This window comes from Saccostrea echinata, unplaced genomic scaffold (genome assembly GCF_033153115.1).
Source record: "Saccostrea echinata isolate AGI-Se365-2 ecotype Australia unplaced genomic scaffold, CSIRO_AGI_Sech_v1 ptg000012l, whole genome shotgun sequence".
Taxonomy (NCBI): Eukaryota; Metazoa; Mollusca; class Bivalvia; order Ostreida; family Ostreidae; genus Saccostrea; species Saccostrea echinata.
The window spans coordinates 4002682-4016558 of NW_026889761.1; the positions used below are offsets into that span (position 1 = coordinate 4002682).

The 13877-nt window shown below is 34.0% G+C and overlaps 1 protein-coding gene across 1 annotated transcript in view; it reads left to right on the forward strand.

The window, feature by feature from the left end:
- LOC133185803 (uncharacterized) overlaps positions 1–13877 on the forward strand; it is a 147588-nt gene that overhangs the window by 51814 nt on the left and 81897 nt on the right. The gene's annotated exons all lie outside the window — the stretch shown is intronic.

Genomic DNA, 13877 nt, shown 5'->3' on the forward strand with positions numbered 1-13877 from the left:
CAATGATGGTTTATTGCTTAACGCCGAGTCGGCAATATTTCAGCCATATTTCGGCGATACAATTAAAGTGCTTGGTATTTGTATAGGTTACAATTGATAATCATTACAATTATTATTCATTAATCAATCAATTATTTATGCATTATGTTTCTTACAAATGTGTAATTTATTGCAAGAGGTACATGTACATGTAGCACTTACAAGTCGTTTGTTCAGGTGTAAAACTCTTTGCATGATATCTGATGTACTTTTTTTTTTATCTAATCATTCAAGTTAGTGATATGCATGAACAATTTGTTCTGTATTTTAAATATTATATGGAACTAAACCCTGTTTTTGTCCCCCGCTGAAAGTGGGGGATATTAATTTCGGTCTGTCTGTGCGTCCATCCGTCCGTACGTCCATCTGTCTGTCTGTATTTCTGTCTGTCTATTACACTTTCGTTTCCATGCGATATCCCGAGAAACCTTTAAACTTTTACCATGAAATTTTGCACAACAACTTCCTATGGCCTAAGAAAGACCACTATTGAGGTCAAACGGTTAAAGGTCAAGATCATAAATTCAAAAATTCTGTCTGTTTTAACACTTTCGTTTGCGCGCGATATCTAGAAAAGTCTTTGAGCTTTTGCAATGACATTTTATACAACAACTCCCTATGGCATAAGAAAGACCCTTATTATGTTCCCCAAACGAAGTTTGGGAACATATTGTTTTTACTCTGTTTCTTATTATTATTAATTTTTTTTTTCTTCCTGGGTACTTATTTGTCCGTTAATGATCTCGTAAACTACACGTCCAATTGAGGTGAAACCTTTTTAGGGTCAATAGACATGTTATGTAGATTTGCGGAACGAAGGTCATTTTGCGCGCACGTGCATGCAAGTACGCGCACGTGCAACACGTGAAATGACCAATATACAGGATATAGCCATAACTTTTATATTTTATGATGTAAGGCTTTGATATTCAGAATATATAGACATATTATAAATGTAGACAAGATGACATTGTCAACATGCACATGCGCGCACGCGCAATGCATAAAATGACCTTTGTATTTAATATAGCCGTATCTTTTGTATTTTTTGATGAAATGCTTTGATACTGGGTATATGAAGAGATATTATAAGTGCAATGCTACAATGACCAATATACTTGATATAGCTGTAACTTTTATACTTTTTGATGAAATGCTTTGATACTCAAAATACTTAGATATATATAAAGAGTGTAGATAAAATGACATGGTCATCATAGACATGCAGGCAAGTGCGCGATCGTGCAATGCATAAAATGACAAATATACTTACTATAGCCCGATTTTTTTAATCTTTGGATGAAATTTGAATATAAAGATGTATTAAAAGTGTAGACAAGTTGACATGGTCATTATGTACATGCATGCCCGTGCTCACGCTTGTAATGCGTAAAAGGACCAACATACTTAATTGCTATAGTTAATGAAGCTTACTGGGAATAGGACACCAAAAGGGAGTTGGGGAGCGTTTGGGGAACATCTGTAACGGTCCCCGTTACAATTAATAATAGTTTATTTTGATGCCAAAAAGTCAAAGGTCAAGGTCGTAAATTCAGACATTCTCTCTCTCTCTCTCTCTCTCTCTCTCTCTCTCTCTCTCTCTCTCTCTGTGTGTGTGTGTGTGTGTGTGAGGGGGGGGGGGTGAGGGTGTGTGTGTGTGTGTGTTTAAAACTTTCATTTACGGACGATATCTCAAGAAGCCTCTGAGTTCTTGCAATTAAATTTATACTATAACTCCCTATGACCGCCTTTCTTACAGTGCCCCACTCGGCCATCCCCCCCCCCGTGCCCAACGAAGCCCCACCAGATCAGCTCATGCTCTTCTTTTGTCCTTAAGCGGGGGACACGGATTCTCTGAATTAGCTTGTTTTTATTGTAATTTCCAAAGCTTCACACTAACAACAGTAGGATGTAAATGTTCTTATCATATATTCCTGTTGTTCATTTTTTTAATATACTTTCAGATACACCGTGCCTTAATCATAGTATTTATAAACAACAACGAGTTCTTCAACATTGCGTTAATCAAGTGAATATCTCTCAGAACTGCAGGTATATTAAGGAATCACTGTCAGCTTTTTTGGGGGATATGCCAGGGCATCAATGGTTGTTGGAAATTTGTGATAATTTGAATAACAGGCGAAGCTCGTTTTGCAAAGCCCGTTATGCATAAATTACCCCACGTTTCCAACGTATGTCGTTGATTTAAATAGTACACCCAACAAACTAGAGAGTAATTCCTTATATTTACATTTATATCCGAAATAAAAATGTAATTTTAAATATGTTGATTTTATGTTGTTTAACGTCCCTCTCGAGAATTTTTCACTTACGTGGAGACGCCACCACTTACCAGTGGAGGGGTACAAATTTTGACCTATACTCGGCACTCAGGGCCATTGAGCAGTGAGGGATGTATCTACTGCGACACGGGACCTCGGTTTATACTGTCTCATCCGAAGGACCGATCCCCACGTCCCGCAGTGGGACGAACCCGCAACGTGAGGATCAACTCCTTATTCCGCGACTCTAGAGCAGACGCTCTAACCACTGCGCCACGCGGGCGACGTAATTTTAAATTAAAAAAAAGCTGTCTAGTAGATTCATTAAGACATCTGTGAGAAAATGTCATGCATTTTAGGCACTTAACCTTTCACGTGGCGAAATTAACAATCAGTTGTAAATATCGAAAAATAAACAAACTAAGCTTTTAAAGAGATAACACAGAGAAAACAGTTGGAAATATAAATATTAATTCATCAAAAAGAAAAAAAAATAAAATGTATTATAATGTATAACAATATGAAGCAGAATCTGTCCAAAATCTTATACTTGAAAAGAAGAAACACTTGCTGTGGCCTTCGAATCGACATTTAGATATATCGACGACGTATTGTCAATTAACAATAGTTATTTCCATTCTTATGTCGATCGGTGAACTTAAAATAATTTAATTCTGGTTGTAACGCTGAATTTGATTGAATAAAAAATTTACTTTATATGGTATAAAATGGGTTGCCTACGTCACAATGACTTGCATCAAAAACGTATCGATCCGCCTGATGTTACATTCAAATTTTTTACAAATTGAAGTCATTTTTTAAGGACAATCATCTTTTTTTCTTACACCAAATGAATGAAAATTAAATTATAAGGAATGAATTTAATAGCTACCCAATTTATACAGTATAAACTGGGTTGGAACAGTTTACGCTTTTTTTATGAACTGCTTCGCGGTTTATAAAGCGTAAACTGCCCCAACCCAGTTTATACCGTACAGAATGGGTAGCTATTAAATCCATTCCGTAAATAAAAGATACCACAGAGTCTTACACATCTGTTCCATATTTGGATATTTTACTTGAAAAAGAAGTTAATGGTAATCTAACAACCAAACTTTACGATAAACGTGATGACTTTAACTTTTCAATCCTCAACGTTTCTATCTTATGCAGCAATATACCTTCATTACCTGAGGTTTATATCTCTCAGTTGATTCGGTACGCAAGAGCATACTCTACGTATGAACAATTTCTAAAACGAGGTAGGTTATTGACAGACAAGAATATTGTTGAATATTATTTGAAGTCATCATTCGTAAGTTCTGTTGTCGATACAATGACCATGTCAGCAAATACAATCTGTCATAAAGTCAAATGCTGACTGACATTTTTCATACTAATTGTTAGACCATTATTTACACACTGAATTGTCGACGGATTTTTTTCGTTATTTCCCGATCATAACAGGGGGCACAAAACGGATGAGACCGGTCGGCATGGGATGCTCATTCCTCCATGGCACCTGATCCCACCTCTGATGATTTGAAGGTCCGTGTTTGCTCTGCTCCAGATTTGTAATGTTTGATGGACTTTTGAGCTTGACCACAGTTCGTTATCACCATATTTTTCATGTACAATTGCTTAATCATCATATTGCATTTTTGTGCAAAAAAATCAATTCTTACACAACAATTACTTTCGAAACAAATGATCAAATTAACGATAGATTTATAAGAAAATAATATACACTTATCCACCGGCTGAGAGTGGGATAGCTCTTTTATCAACCCGCGACAGGGAACTATTCCCCGAGGGCTTGTCCGAGGGGAATAGTTCCTGTCAAGGGTTTGATGAAAGAGCTATCCCACTCACAGCCAGTGGATAAGCGTTTTATTATACTGATGTGTATCATAATTTTGAGGGTTGGATTTACCTGATACTACAGTTCCATAGGAAAAACATGAAAAAAAAATGATTATAAAAGTTTTGAACAAGTATCTGGAATAAGATAACACTGATAAAATGAGCTTAAATCTTGATGACGTCACAATGCTATTGAAGTCAGGATGACATCATAAGTCTATAGATTGATTAGAGGAAATCAAAATTGGCGGCAAAAATTGCCTGAAAATTTTCCGAGGGGTGGGTAGCAAAAACTATACCCCGGGGTATAGCCTTTTATGCGTGGAAATTTTCAGACTTTAAAAGATAGTTATTTTACCTTCTTAACTTTATATAAGAAACATTTTAACAGAAGTATATTAATTGTATATATTGTATCTCTCCTGATAATCGCTGGTACATTTCCCTTTAGCGTAATACATGAAATAATGAAACAAATGTTATTGTTTATTGCAACATAGGAAATACACATATGTCTTGAATTCTTTTCATTTCCTTGATTTGTTAGTTATTTGATTAATTTGTTTCTTTTAGATATATGTAGCATAATCAAAAATTACTTCATAATACTGATGCTTATTTAATTTAAAAACAGCATTATTAAAATCATACAGCATAGGAAAGTTAATGAAACAATCGAAGACATCATAATATTAATAGAATTTTGATTAATTCCATAAATTCCTTGATGTGAAAATCTGCTTCATAGAAAAAATTTGTTATCGACCAAATGTCTGCGTTTGAAAAGAATGTTGCTTGCAAAATGTAACAATTTCTTTTGTTAGAAACCGGGGATAAACATTTCACATAAAAACATAAGAATACAGAACGATTTCCCTGCATTTGTAATTTTGAATCTCAATTATTGTTTGTTATCTTTCCTTCTTTTTCAGCCAGCTATGGGGTTTTCTGACCTGCTTAAAGCAGCAAATTGAAAATATCACTGGTGCAAAATGTTCAGATATCCCTCTTAGATCCATCGCTCTTCAGATGCAGGATGTGATAGAAAAAACTCTGCTCTGGAAAATTGACGGTTGTAAGTGGTAGATGTATGTGATGTCTATTAGTATGAGTCACCAAAAAAAAAAATCATTGTACATATAAGAACGCAAAATCAAAAATGCAGTTATATGATTATGATTTTTTTTTGGCCCCCGCTGACAGTGGGGGATATTAATTTCGGTCTGTCTGTCCGTCCGTCTGTTTGTGTGTATTTCTGTCTGTCAGTTACACTTTCGTTTCCACGCGATGTCGCGAGAACCCTTTGAGCTTTTGCAATGAAGTTTTACACAACAACTCCCTATCGCCTAACAAAGATCCCTATTGATTTTGGGGTAAAAAGGTCAAGGTCATAAATGCAAAAAAAAAATCTGTTTTTTTTTAACACTCGTTTCCGTGCGATATCTATAGAAGCCTTTGAGCTTTTGCAAATTTTACACAGTAACTCCCTATGACCAAACGGAGATCCAATATTTATTTTGAGGTAAAAAGGTCAAAGTTCAAGGTCGTAAATTCATACATTCTCTCTGTGTGTGTAAAAATTTCATTTACAGACGATATCTCAAGAAGCGTCTGAGTTTTTGAAATAAAATTTTATACTATAACTCCCTTTGGCCCCGCCCGCCCTTTGTAAAGTGCCCCACTCGCCCCCCACCCCCCACCCCACCCCTCAGATCAGCGCATGCTCTTCTTTTTCCTTAAGCGTGGGACACAGATTCTCTGAATTGGCTTGTTTTTATTTTATTCAAGTACAAAGTATCACAGAATTGCATTATAACATGAAGATACAAACCTGATTTTAGAGGAGCACTATGTTACTGGACAAAGACTTTTTAGGCAAATATATTAATACAAATTACATGATACATGTATACAGATGATTTTAATTTTCGAAGGATAGCTTAAACACTTTTGCTTCTATGATAATTATGATGAATAGCAAAACAATCTGGAAAAAAAATGACATTCATGAATTTAGACAGAGTACTAGAATTTTGCTTAATGTGTTGAATAAATGAAAAGTTTCCGGGGTTGAAGTTATGCATTTATAACTTAAAACTAAGGACTTTAAGCTTACGAAATATATATTTGGATAAAACCGTCATTAAGTACCCCTTGCATTAGTTACTAAAAAAGGATCAAAAAGTTTCCTTAGATTTTTGTTTTACAAATACTTATTTGATCTCTATTGGCAATGCATTGCAGTAATAAATATCACTGTAGAAGAACCTTTTTAGTTTGCAAAGTAAATTTTAAACAATCTATTCAAGACCGAATATTATATTTAAGATTGAATAATATAAGTTTGGCATACAGTTACGTCAAAATCTCGAAGTTCAAGGAAACACTAAAAAACGTAAGAAATCGCCATCGTGAAAGAAAAAGAGTCGAAAACAGCATCTTTTCCCGATAATTTTTAATAAATATCAAGATTATTATAATTCCATTTCATTCATTTATTTATCTATTTTTATTTTTCCCTTTCTTTTTAAAGAAATTAATTTATTATGAATTAAATTAACTAAAATGTAATGAAGAGCTTTTTAAAAAAATCATTGAGTTTTTTCTTTATTTTGTTTCGTCTACATTTGTAATATATATGAACATGTTTTCAATTTTTTTGCACTAATTTATAGTTCAACTTCTCTATATTGAATAAATTTTTACCAAAGTAAAACAGAATTATTTTTATTTTGGCGGTTAATATATTTTAAAAGATGAATATATTTGTGAATATGTATACTACAATTCCCTGCCAATATGTCGTTACAGGTATAAATTCTGCGTGTAACATGATACTTGGTGCAGAACGTGTGCAATTTAATATCATTGATGATTTTGTGAAGCCTTGCTATGGACGATTCAATGTAGAAAAGACAACAGATGAAGAAGAATTTTGCAGGTATATTAAAAGGGATATGTTTGCGTTTGTAAGCTTTGCAAAACGTTGTAACAATTGTGGAATTCAGCGATTCCTTATACTTGTAGTTGCTTTATAAAAATAGATACTAAACATTAAATCTGGCTCATTCTAACCCAAGAGGATTCTCGTGTAGAGGGATAACTGAACATGATCCAAGTTTGCATAGGAAATGCATTTTTTAAAACCTTTTAAGCTCACATGAACCAAAGGTTCAAGTGAGCTTTTCTGATCGAAATTTGCCCGTTGTCTGTCGTCGTTGTCGTCGGCGTTGTCGTCGTAAATTTTTCACAATTTTATCTTCTTCTCCAGAACTACTGGGTCAATTTCAAACAAACTTAGCACAGAGTATCATTGGGTGAAAGGGATTAAAGTTTGTTCAAATGAAGGGCCACGCCAAGGGGAGATAATTTCGAAATAGCGAAAAATTATAGGCATCATTGTAAAATCTTCTTCTCAAGAACCAATGGGCCAGGAAAGATGAAACTCACGTGGAATAATTGTCATATAGTGTAGATTCAAATTTGTTCAAATCATGATCCCCATGGGTAGAGTGGGGCCACAATGGACAATCAAAGTTTTACATAGGAATATAAAGGAAAAATCTTCTCAAGAACAGCAAAGCTATGATTGGTAATATTTATATGGAAGCATCCTCAAGTGGTGTAGATTCAAGTTTCTTCAATTCATGACCCCCAGGGGTAGGGTAGGGCCATAATGGACGATCAAAGTTTTACATAGGAATATGTATATGAAAACTCTTCTTCTCAAGAACACCAAAGCCATGGTTGGTCATATTTATATGGAAGCATCTGCAGGTGGTGTAGATTAGAGTTTGTTCAAATCATGACCCCAAGGGGTAGGGTGGGGTCACAATAAACGATCAAAGTTTTACATAGGAATCTATTTGAATGGTCTTCAAAAATCCTTTTCTTAAAAATAGCAAAACCATGATTGGTCATATTTATGTGGAAGCATCTGCAGGTGGTGTAGATTCAAATTACCGTAAATCATGACCCCCAGGGGTAGGATTGGGCCACAATGGACGATCAAAGTTTTACATAGGAATATATAGAAAAAATCTTCAAAAATCTTCATCTCAAGAATAGCAAAGCCATGATTGGTCATATTTATGTGAAACTATCCTCAGGTGGTGTAGATTCAAGTCTCTTCAAATCATGACCCTCGGCCGTAGGGTGGAGCCACAATGGACGATCAAAGTTTAATATTACAATATATATCAAAAATCTTCAAAGCTCTTTTTCTCAAGAACAGCGATAGGGTGGGGCCACAATGAAAGTTCAAACTTGTAGGGAAAAAAGTCACAGTTAGTCAAAAAAAATATGTAAGCATCCTTAATTTGTATAGATTCAGTTTTGTTCAAATCATCCACCACTCCCATTTAGGGGTAGTCAGGACAACTTATGCATGTAATCTTTTGAATACTATTTTGGTTTTTGCTTTTTTTCCTAGCTACAGTGCTCAGGTAATAATATACTTTTTTTTTTACATTATTACCATTGCTTTTTAATTAAAGTAACTTGCATTGGATTCTACTAGGGATAATCCAACTTGCGCTCATAGTTCCCATTCTAAGGATTAATCTTTAAAATTTTAAATATTTTTTAATACTTCTAACAACTCCTAATAACAAATTAAATACAAATTAAAATACCTCTACAGAACTCCAAAGCTTCCTAAATATCCTTACAAACAAATGTTTAAAGAGGGTTCTAGTAAATGTTCTACTAAACCCTTTTCTTTTAATCCTAATCAAAATATTAACAGTTGTGAACGAGAAACTTCAGGGGTACCTTGCAATGAAATATGAAAATTACAAACAGTAATCAAGCTCAGAAGTCTATTAAAACAGTGTTTATTTAGAGCAGAGCAAATATGTAACTCTGAAAAAACCAGAGGTAGGATTAGGTACCATAAAAAAGTATGCATCCCCAGTAAACTGGCCACAATTTTAATATCCTTGTATCAACAATATTTTGTCAATAGCTTGCCTTGTCTAAGAAATTGTTTTACGTGTAGCATGCTCTTGCGTTTCGAATTAACTGGGAGACAAAAACTATATATGCAAGTGATAACATCATATTTCTAATAAATAAGGGAAGTTGACGGCAACATTCGAGAACTGGTGCTAATCAGATATTGATACTTAAAGAACTCTCACCAAAATCAAGAGTATTAATACCTAAGACTTTTCAACACTTTATGCAACTATTCCACGCGATTGATTGAACACTAGGCTTTTTGTTCTCATAGACAAAATTGTCTTCAATAAAAGTGGAATAAGTACATTTGCATTCCTTTTCACTGGTTATTTGCAAAATTATTCTCATAGACTTCCAATTAATTTTATTTCAGAGACGCCCAACGACTCCTTCATTGTGTAATTTCATTGTCAACGTGGGGAAACGATTCAACCTGTCTTGTTACGGACAAACATCGTTTGGTCAACACTTTTAAATTTCTTCCTTCAACTTTTAATCTGGAAACATGTAAGTTTACTTCTTTACTGCAAGAGAAAATCGGTAATCCAGCGAAAACTCATAGTTTCCTTTCTACGGTGAAATTCTTCAAAATTTCATGTCAGTTTTAAAGATTTGAAATATTCCCAATAATCAAAGTGAATTTGAATTACCATACATATACTGGATTCATAAATAACAAAAAATCCTTTCAAAGACACATACAGGGTTTCGGTGAATATTCTACGAAGCCTTTTTCTTTCTTCCGCACTAAAATATGAACAACAATGAAGGAGAAACTTCAGGAGTACTGTGCAACAATATATTCGAGAAGTGGTGTAAATCAGATGTGGATACTTAAAAATTCCAAGGAACTTTTGGAAAATTTGAAATCACAAGATTTTACCAAAATCAACAGCTTCAAAACTTACACAACTTTTCAACTTTATACACAACCATTCTCCACGATAAATTAAAGTCCAGGCTTTTTGATATCATTGACAACTGCTTTATCAATAAAATGGAACTCGTAAATTTACTTACCTTGTCACTGGTCATTTGCAAAATTATTTTGTTAAAAAACATTCTGATTGTACACACAAGTACTCTGAAGTTGACATCAAAAAGATGCTTGAGTTTCTGATTGACAATATCTATGTGGTTTTTGGAGACCAGGTCTTCCAACAATCTATTGGAATTCCCAAAGGTATCAATTGCGCCCCGTTAATACCAGACCTTTTTGTATTCATATGAAGCAGAATTTGTCCAAAATCTTATACGTGAAAAGAAGACAACACATGCTGTGGCCTTCAACTCGACATTTATATATATAGAGGACGTATTGTCAATTAACAATAGTTATTTCCATTAAAATCATATATCCCGGTGAGCTTGAGATAAAAGATACTACAGAGTCTGTTTCATATTTGGATATTTTACTTGAAATAGACGTTAATGGTAATCTTACAACCAAGCTTTATGATAAACGTGATGACTTTAACTTTTCAATCGTCAACTTCCCTCACTTATGCAGCAATATACCTTCATCACCTGTATACTTGGTTTACTAGGGGTGATCAAAAAGTTCGCGAACTATCTCCATATTTACAAAACCACAATTCAGATCAGAATGAAATTTGGCACACATAGTCATACACATGTTCTATAAATAACAAATGTTATATAATATTTTCCTCCGTGTTTGTGACGTCACAAAGTGAAAATGACGTCAATTTGTAGGTGACGTGACAAAAAATGGTTGACTAAGTCGTACTCGAGAAACGAACAGATGTAAAGTTCAACGTATATCTTGGAAATTCCTTTGCAATAGAATATGATAATTTGTACAAGGTTTACCAAGACAAAAGTCTTACCAGAAGTTCAATTATTAATTGAATTGATTTTTTATAGTGAAGGCAGGAAGATGGTTAAAAATAATGTCTGTTCTGTTGCCAAGCGAAAGCACGCCGGGGAAAAGATGTGTCCTTAGTTGAGCAATTTGTTATGAAATATCGCCAGGTTACGATTAGAAAAATAGTTGAATATCTTAAAGGTGCTTAGACACAGATTTGAACTTAATATTTTCTCAATTTTTCTGTATAATATCACGACTTATATATTGCAATTGGATTTCACACGAAAATGTAATTAAAAACTTATTTTATCTGGAAATTATTGGAACTACGAATTCCGGGACGCGTTTGATTAACACATCTTTGCACTTACACAAAGTTTAACATTATCCTTAATATTTAAGAAAAGAAGCGATTTTGTTATGTAATAATGAAAAGTATTACATCTAAAATCCAGAAAATTCAGAGTAGAAATGTTCGAAAGCAAAACCAAATCACCAGTATTGTCAGTACGTGCTCTGTGATGTGTATAGAGTTTAACAAATTGAACACACCCGTGAAACGTAAACTGTTTTTGTAAACAGGGCCCGAACTCTGTTATTGTTAATGTTTATGATTCAGCGGGTGTGTTCAATTGTTAAACTCTGCACACACCACTGAGCACGGACTTACAATACTGTGAGTGGGTTTTGCTTTCGAATATTCTACTCTGAACTTACTTGGTTATAGTTTTAATACTTTTCATTAATACACAACAAAATTGCCACTTTTCTTCAGTATTAAGAATAAAATTAAAATATGTAAAAGCGCAAGGATGTGTCAATCCAACGCGTCCAGAAATTCGAAGTTTTAATAACTTCGAGATGAAATAAGATTTTTATTGTACTTTAGTATGAAATGCTATAGCAACATATAAGTCATGAAATTATACAGAAAATTTGAGAAAATATTAACTTCAAATCTGTGTCCAAGCACCTTTAACAAGAATATAATTGTTAAATCCCTATATTATCTTTTTCTTTAGAATCTTAACAAATGAGATATGATAAAAAGAACGCTCCCATACTTTATCCACATTGGATAAACGACGTTCCCAAGACAGAGGACTCGGGTTGTGATGATCACCATGCTAATTCTGGGAAGGGATATCCTTATCCACCTATCCTTTTGCCGAGACTTGGCCATTTCTGACAGATGGTCTGTTCTTGTTATAAAAAACAACTTGCATGGTAAGAAATATAAGACTCGGAAAAATCTTTTAGCTTCTGTGAACAGACCGCTACGAAGCATTTCACGTGACCGCCTTGATCACGTGATTCGCGCATGGGTAGAACAATGGCAGGTGTGCATTAAAATTGGAGAGAACCACTTTAAAAAATAATAAACACTGAAACTTCATTTTATCCCTTTTAAGGAAGTAATTCAATTAGTTCGCGAACTGATTGATAACCCCTAGTATATCTCTCAGTTGATTCGATGCGCAAGAGCATGTTCTACGTAAGTACAATTTGTAAAACGAATTAAATTGTTGACAAACAAGTTGATGAAACAAGACTATCAGCAGTCTCTTTTAAAGTCATCATTTCGGAAGTTCTGTTGTCGATACAATGACCATGTCAGCAAATACAATTTATCATTGAGTCAAATGTTGACTGCCGTTTTTCATACTAATTGTTAGGCCATTATTTACACACTGAATTGTCGACGGATTTTTCCGTCATTTCCCGATCATGACAAGGAGCACACGGTGGGTGTGACCGGTCGGCAGGGAATGCTCACTCCTCCATGGCACCTGATCCCACCTCTGATGTTTTGGAGGTCCGTGTTTGCTCTGCTCCTATTTTGTATTGTTTAATGGGCTTTTGAGCTTGAATACTGTTCGTTATCTCTATAAATTTCATGTGGATACTTAAAAATTCCAAGGAATTCTTCGAAAATCAAAATCACAATATTTTACCAAAATCAATAACATCAAAACTTACGACTTTTCAAAACCTTATAAAATCATTTCCAAAGATAAATTAAAGTCAAGGCCTTTGACATCATACAGAACTACTTTTTTAATGAAAGTGGAACTTATAAATTTACCTATCATCGGTCATTTGCAAAATAATTTTGTTTAAAACATCTGATTTTACACATAAGTATTCTGCAGTTGATATTAAGGAGAGACCTATGTCTTTCTACGTCAGATCAGCGTTATTTGACGTCACAATATCGACGTTTCTTTTTTTTCATGCCTTTTGTGCTTGTATTTGTGATGTAGCAATTGTAGGTTTAAATAGTTACTTGCATGTACGAGGAATGTTCACAGTTTGGAAAAAGAAAATTTATATTTTAATAGTAAACTATTTTTGTATTCAAATAAGCATAATGTATTCAAATTCATATACATGAGAAGACGAAACACTTGCCGTTGCCTTAAACTCGATATTTAGATATATCAACGACGAATTATAAATTAACAATAGTTTTTTAATTCCAGTCATGAGTCGACTAGATATATCCCAGTGAACTTAAAATAGAAGATACAAAAGTCTGTTTCATATTTGGACATTTTATCAGAAAGAGACACAATTGGTAACCTAACAACAAAACTTTGTGATAAACGTGATGACTTCAACTTTTCTATCGTCAATTTCCCCTGTTTATGTAGCAATAAACCCTAATCACCTGCATATGGGGTTTATGTCTTCAAGCTGATTTGATTGCAAGACCATACGTACAGATAATTTCTAAAAGGAGGCAAGCTTTTGCCAAAAGGTGCAGAAACAAGGATATCAACAGTCTCGTTTATGGCTGTTTTATTTTACCCTTAACTTCAGATAGAACCCTAAAATGCCGGAAAACATTTGAACATATTTACTTGAATATAATATAATCTAAAAGTTTTATCATTAAT